The following is a 6,606-nucleotide window of genomic DNA, read 5'->3' as shown; positions in this document are numbered from 1 at the left end:
AATGGAAAAAAACTATCGAAATATTGGCGAAACTGTAGGTAGTATATATTAGTCTATACATAGAGTGATAATTAACTATAAACAAATCGGAATTTTGAAGTCTAAACTCAGATCTGGACGGTCAAAGCTCAGTTTTGGACGGCCAAAAATATTATCAGAACGGGAAGAGCGTAACATAACTAATACAGTTAAAACAAACAGTCCGATAATTACTTCGAAAATTTTTGAAAATGTGAAAAAAGCATCCAAAAAAAATATTTGTGCACAAACCGCCAGAAAAATACTGCATAAAGCTGGATATCACGGTATAGTCGCACGGCGAAAGCCGTACATATCACTAGTGAACAGGCAGAATCATATTGAATTTGCTAATGAATACATAAACAAGCCTCCAGTATTCCGGAATCAAGTCATATTTTCGGACGAAAGCATGTTCCTATATGTTTGCAATGAAAGGACTTCAAACTGTTTGGAGAAAGCTCGAACAGCGCTTGAAAAACAAAATCTTGTTTTACACTGTAATAAATGGCGAGGGTGCTGTTTTGGTTTGGGGGTGTGTAGCAGCTTCTAGAGTGGGCCAACTTGTATGTATTGAATCGACAATGGACAAGTATGGTTACCTAAACATCATGAAGCGCAATTTGAACCAAAAATGCAGAAGAACTTGGTTTAGCTACGAAATTTTGGTTGCAACAACATAACGTTTCAAAGCATACTGCTGAGATCGTAAGGTTTTGGCTCCTATATAATGCCCAGATCTGGGTTTTGACGTAAAAATTCCAGTTTGTTTGTAGTTAATTATCACTCTAGGTATAGACTAATATGTTCTACCTACAGTTTCGCCAATATATCGATAGTTTTTTCCATAATTTACCTAGAATTTTCCTTTTATCGATGCCAATTTCTTTGCCCTTGTTTTTCATTCTTGAAATACTTTACTTTTAAGTTAAGTATGCAAACGAATTCACAGAATGACCAGTTGTGACAATATTGATTAAAAATGGAAGAAAACTTCAAAAAAAAACTAACGGTATTATTGCAACATACAAAGTGAACGCAGACTTTTTGGGGCTCTAATTTAGCAGTTGTAACACTTTTTTACCGTTATCTTCCCAATAACAATATATTTTCTGGAATTTTTCTTATTATTCTGGTACTAAAGAGTGCCAATAACATATTTATGAAAGAAAAACTGATCTCATTTACCTATTTATTAAAGTTTTAGCATCATTTTTGAAAAGTAGTAAGGTGAACGCAGACTTTCTGGGCTATGTGTATGAGTTGCCACATCATTTTGATAGATGGAAATTTTCATAGTGGTCACACTATGTGTACAACATTCACAGGCAGCAAATTTGACATCTCATATGACATTCATAGATAGTGTAAACAACCCTTAAATGAAAAATTTACATATGAGTTGCCAAATCATTTTGATAGATGAAAATTTTCATAGTGGTTACACTTGGTATGTTCCAGAACTGAAAGAATCTACTAATTTTTACTATTTTTTCCGATAACATAAAGGAAAAAATGTTATCGTAGTAAAAAATAGTAGCTTCTTGCAGGTGCTGGAACAGAGCAACTATGTGTACAACATTCGCAGGTAGAAAATTTGGCATCTCATACGACATTGATAGATGGTGTAAACAACCCTTTACGCACACAATCGCACATACACACTTATACAATAACACAAACACACGCACACAATATATTTATTCAGAAAAATAGGAATTTCACAACACAAATGTGTATCAAATAACTTAAATTAATTCCAAAAACAAAAAAACATAATTTTTGCAAGTTTTTTAACCATTTATTTTCACTTTTGTCGTCGTTTGAGTATTTCTGTTTTTCTACACACAAAAACAAACAAAGACATCATAAAACAGTTGCATTTTTTGGTAGTTTATGACGAAAAAGCAGGGTTGCGTATAAAAGTATGGTGCATGGTACAATAAGAAAGGTAGATGCATCGGCGAATTGCTACAACAAAGCAACTTTTTTTGTAATGTAAACTGTCAAAATTTTCACCAAATGGTCTCTTGTTGTCTCTTTTTATCGCTTGTGTTTGTCTATAAAGTGTAGACATGCTATCTCTTACTTACCGAATCATATGGTTTTTTGTTTTGATTTTTCATGGCGAATTCATAGTTTTTTGACATTTTAGATTCGATCAGCTGGGCTGAGGCATCTACCTTTCTAATGCTTGGTTTACATTTACGAAATCCACTCGATTTCAACTGTCAAATCCATGGGATAAACGTCAAATGAAATCCAGATGAGATTTCATTTGGCGTTTGAGCTATGAAATTGACAGTTGAAATCGAGTGGATTTCGTAAATGTAAACTTAGCATAATTGTACCATGGTATGGTGTTTTCGTGCGTTGTTTAGAATAAATGACGTAGCTATCGTCATTTATTTTTGTATGGTGAATGACGCAAAATATTGCCTGTTTTAGCAAATAAATGACGAAACAAATGACGAAAAAGTTGCTAATGTAAATTGGACTTATGCGTGCAGACAACTGCAAAAACAGTTCTGAAACTTGGAATGAAAATCGTCGATTTCTTTTTGTTTTCCGTTCACATATTTTGTTTTTGTTCATGTTCTTTTGTTTTCAACACATTACAATTTTTTGCTCTGTTCCAGAACCTGCAAGAAGCTACTATCTTTTACTATGATAACAATTTTTCCTTTATGTTATCGGAAAAAATAGTAAAAATTAGTAGATTCTTGCAGTTCTGGAACAGACCAAATATCTCACTAATTTTTACAAAAATGTCAAAAATTTGTTATCCCGACTGCCTATGAAAAAATGATGGGCAGCAGGAAGACAGCCGACAAATGTATGTATGTGTTAGTAAATCAGAGTTGTATTTGAAGACAAACTGTCTGGTGTAAACGCCTAGTTACTCTCTTACAAACAACGCAATCAATTTCAAAGATAAGCTGTCTTGTAAAAAAAATGAAACATATTCTAAACATTTTCTAAATTTTTCTTCTCAACATTCTGATTGGCAGTTCCTATACACTGACGCATCGAAAACAAACACAGTATCATCATACGCCGTAGTTGATGCTGAAGGCAACGTTTGAAAAACCAAAAAACTAGTAGACTTTGCATCCACCTTCACAGCTGAGGCTGCAGGGATAATTAAAGCCATCAACTTCGTAACATCAACAAAAACTAAAACAGTTATTTGTTCTGATAGTTTATCACTAAGGCGGCCATCAGACCATCTGCTTTTTCACATGTATGTTGTCACTTTGGGCATACAAATATACAGAACAGCTGATGTCATACATGTGAAAAAGCAGATGGTCTGATGGCGGCCTAATAAAAGCAGTTTCTAATCTATCAAATATTATGTGTGTTCCTTTACTTACAATTTGTACAAATTGTTACTGGACGTTGTTCGTTTACTCGACAGCACCATGCAAAAGACATTAGTCGATTACAAGAAATTACTGGACTTGTACAAATTTGTACAAATTATTGAGTAAACGAACAGACCTATTAAATGAGCTTCAGTTAACACAATTGGAGATGTATTATACGAAAATAACAACATTAAATTATATTGGACGCCTGGGCATGTTGGCATTAAAGGAAATGGTTACGCGGATGAAGCGGCTAAGAGTGGATGTACAGCTCATCTAGTGTATGACACAATTTCAGAAAAAAATGGATTTGAGAGCTCATATTAAAACTGAGCTCCTTGATATTAGAGCAAACAAATTATCTCTATTCAGACATAACCATTACAATCATGTCAATCCTAAATGTATCAAGCCCATTTACGACTACGTATGCGACATACTACGAGTATATCCACGCATCAACATCTTAACAAGGACATTAACAATACTTGCGGGAAGTACGTAAGTAACTGTACAGTAGAGCACATCTTACAGAATTGCAACCAACTTTCCCATCATTACCACACATACCTTATCAACCGAGGACTGGATATCCTGAAATCACCGACACCTGCCAACATTGAAACAATTTATAATTTCATATCAAAATTCAGTTTTATAATCTAAACTAATTGTATCGTAACCTTTAACTATTATACCCCGTTTATATATAACCGGATTTAACAAACCGACTGGGTTTTAAATGTCAATTCCATTGCTTATATTTTAAACAAATCCTCTCAAAGAAGGTTAACCCTGCAAAAAGCTCTAATATAAACAGCATATTACAAGCTCTAGCTGATGGCCACAGTATAGAGCTGGCAAACCATCGATATTCCCAACATTAGATATTTTCGATATAATGTTTTAAAATATCGATTGCTATCGATATTATCGTTAAGTTGTCATCGCCATTAATTTGTAGGTGAAAATGGCGGAAATGTCAATAATTTTCTTGAAATTATACAAAAGTAGTTCACAGAAATGTAAAGGAGAATAAACAACTGCTTTTATTTTGTAAAAAATTTAAAAAATACATTTTATTTTACCGAAAAATGTGTACGTGTGACTACGGACTTACTTTCTTACACACACATAACCGAAAAGCAGCGAAATTTCTATTTATTTCAATGGATTTCTGGCTAGGATTTTTTATTCCGATAATATCGATAGGCAAAACTATCTATCGATATTGAATTTTTAAATAACAATCGATATTATCGATAGTGCCATCGATTTTTTGCCAGCTCTACCACAGTAGCCAATGCTTGCTTGCTCTTGCTTTACTATAGCTTTGTTCCTTTACTTTTTTATTGGCAAGAGTGGTAAAAGAGAAAAGTGTCAAAATTGCTTAAAATTTCCCTCTCATGAGCATTTTTACCAGAAAAGTAAAGGAACGAAAAAATGGTAGATCTGGCAGCAATGTCAAAAACAAACATAAAAAATCAATTTTCGTCTATATTTCACAGTTTTTAATTTAGTTTTGTCAGTGTTCGACTTTTTCTTCTGTTTTTCGTCCATTTTCTTCTTCATTGTGAAATAATCGTCAAACAAAAGTCGAAAAATCAGTTCTGCCATTTTTTACCTGCAGCAATTTTTCTGGTAGCCTGTGGCAGGGATGGAAAATTCAGTACAATAGTACTTTTTTCAGTACCATTTCACTATAAAAAGTACCGAAGTACCCCCGGGGCGAATTCAGTACCATTTCCATACTCTAAAATTCAAGATAAAATTTCTAGAAATTTTAAAAATCTGGACATATGTAGGGAATTTACCAAAATATGAACCTATATTGATGATTTTCTTCGTGGAGTTCTTCCACCCTTTGATAATCCGAAATATCAAGTTACTTATCGTTTTGATTATATTCAGAGTTTAATATAAACAAGGCTCTACGACAGCGATCGAAATGATAGTCGATAGTTTGCCAGCTCTAGGCTATTTAAAATGTGCATCTATACCCACATTCTCTATAGGAATATTTTATATCCTTATCGAATACAAAGTATCTAATTTCAGTAATTCGGAATGGATAATGAGCCTAAAACTTTTAAAATACCGTTCTATAGGGGCTATATAAGAACGTGGACCCGTACTGACAAATTTCTGGGGGAGAGTTTTGTAGCCCCAACGAAGACTAAATACCAAGGGGTCGATCATCGATAACAATTATCGTTGAGTGGCGTTGCCAGTTGTCAAAATTGATCCACGTATGGCAACTCTCAACTGAAGTTGCGAATCTCAGTTGACGAAGCGGCTGTTTTTCAGCAACCACCAATTTTCAGTTGCAGTGAACATTTTCGAAGAAACAAGAAGTAAAATACATAGAAGGAAAAATAAACATTTTGTTAACAATTATTGATTCTTTGCATCATTAATTAATTTTGTGTATCAATAGCTGTGTTCCAGAACTAAAAAGTTTTTACAATTTTTACGACTTTTACACATTTTACTCGAAAAAGCGTTCCCGTACACAAAAAAGTTGTAAAATGTTCACTTCTCTTTAAACAAAAATGGCGCTGAATGACGCTCTCTTTAAAAACTTTTTACACGACAAATTTGGGCGAGTAAAAAAATAGTAACATGGTTGCCGGCGTCTGATTGGCTGATACGCCGACTTTGACATTTGTTCCAGTTTTTTTGACGTATTTTCCATTTTTCCGTTCCCGAACTTTTTGAAAAAACTTTTTTGTGACAACAATTTTTCTCTATTTCTCTCTTTTACGAGTTTTACTATTAAAAAGTACGGGAACGAAGCTAATATGGTGAAAATAACGACAAAGCAGCAGTTCGAAATATTAATTGATAAACTAAGTGAAAATCCAAACTTAGCCCGAGGAGTTCGGCAGTTTTGGTGAAACCAAAGCCACAGCGGATGAAGCGTGGAGGTCCATTTCGGACAGTTTAAACAGCCATGAACCTCCAACACGAACACCTGAAGAGTGACAGAGTCTGGATTCACTTTAAAGTTGAAAAAGAAAATGCCTCAAAATAAAATAAACTTCAACGACACTGGTGGTGGTCCATCACAAAAAGTGAATTTATCGCCTTTGGAGCGGACAGCAGCAAATCTTTTGCAAATGAAATTGGTGACAAATACAGTAGGTTCAGTTTAAGTACAAACGACGAACATCCTCCATCTATATAGCCAACTACACCAGGGAATTTCGTTTTTGAA

The sequence above is a fragment of the Musca autumnalis genome, unplaced genomic scaffold (genome assembly GCF_047663935.1).
Source record: "Musca autumnalis isolate F117 unplaced genomic scaffold, ASM4766393v1 scaffold_3, whole genome shotgun sequence".
Classification (NCBI taxonomy): Eukaryota; Metazoa; Arthropoda; class Insecta; order Diptera; family Muscidae; genus Musca; species Musca autumnalis.
Note: the sequence above shows the minus strand (reverse complement) of the source record.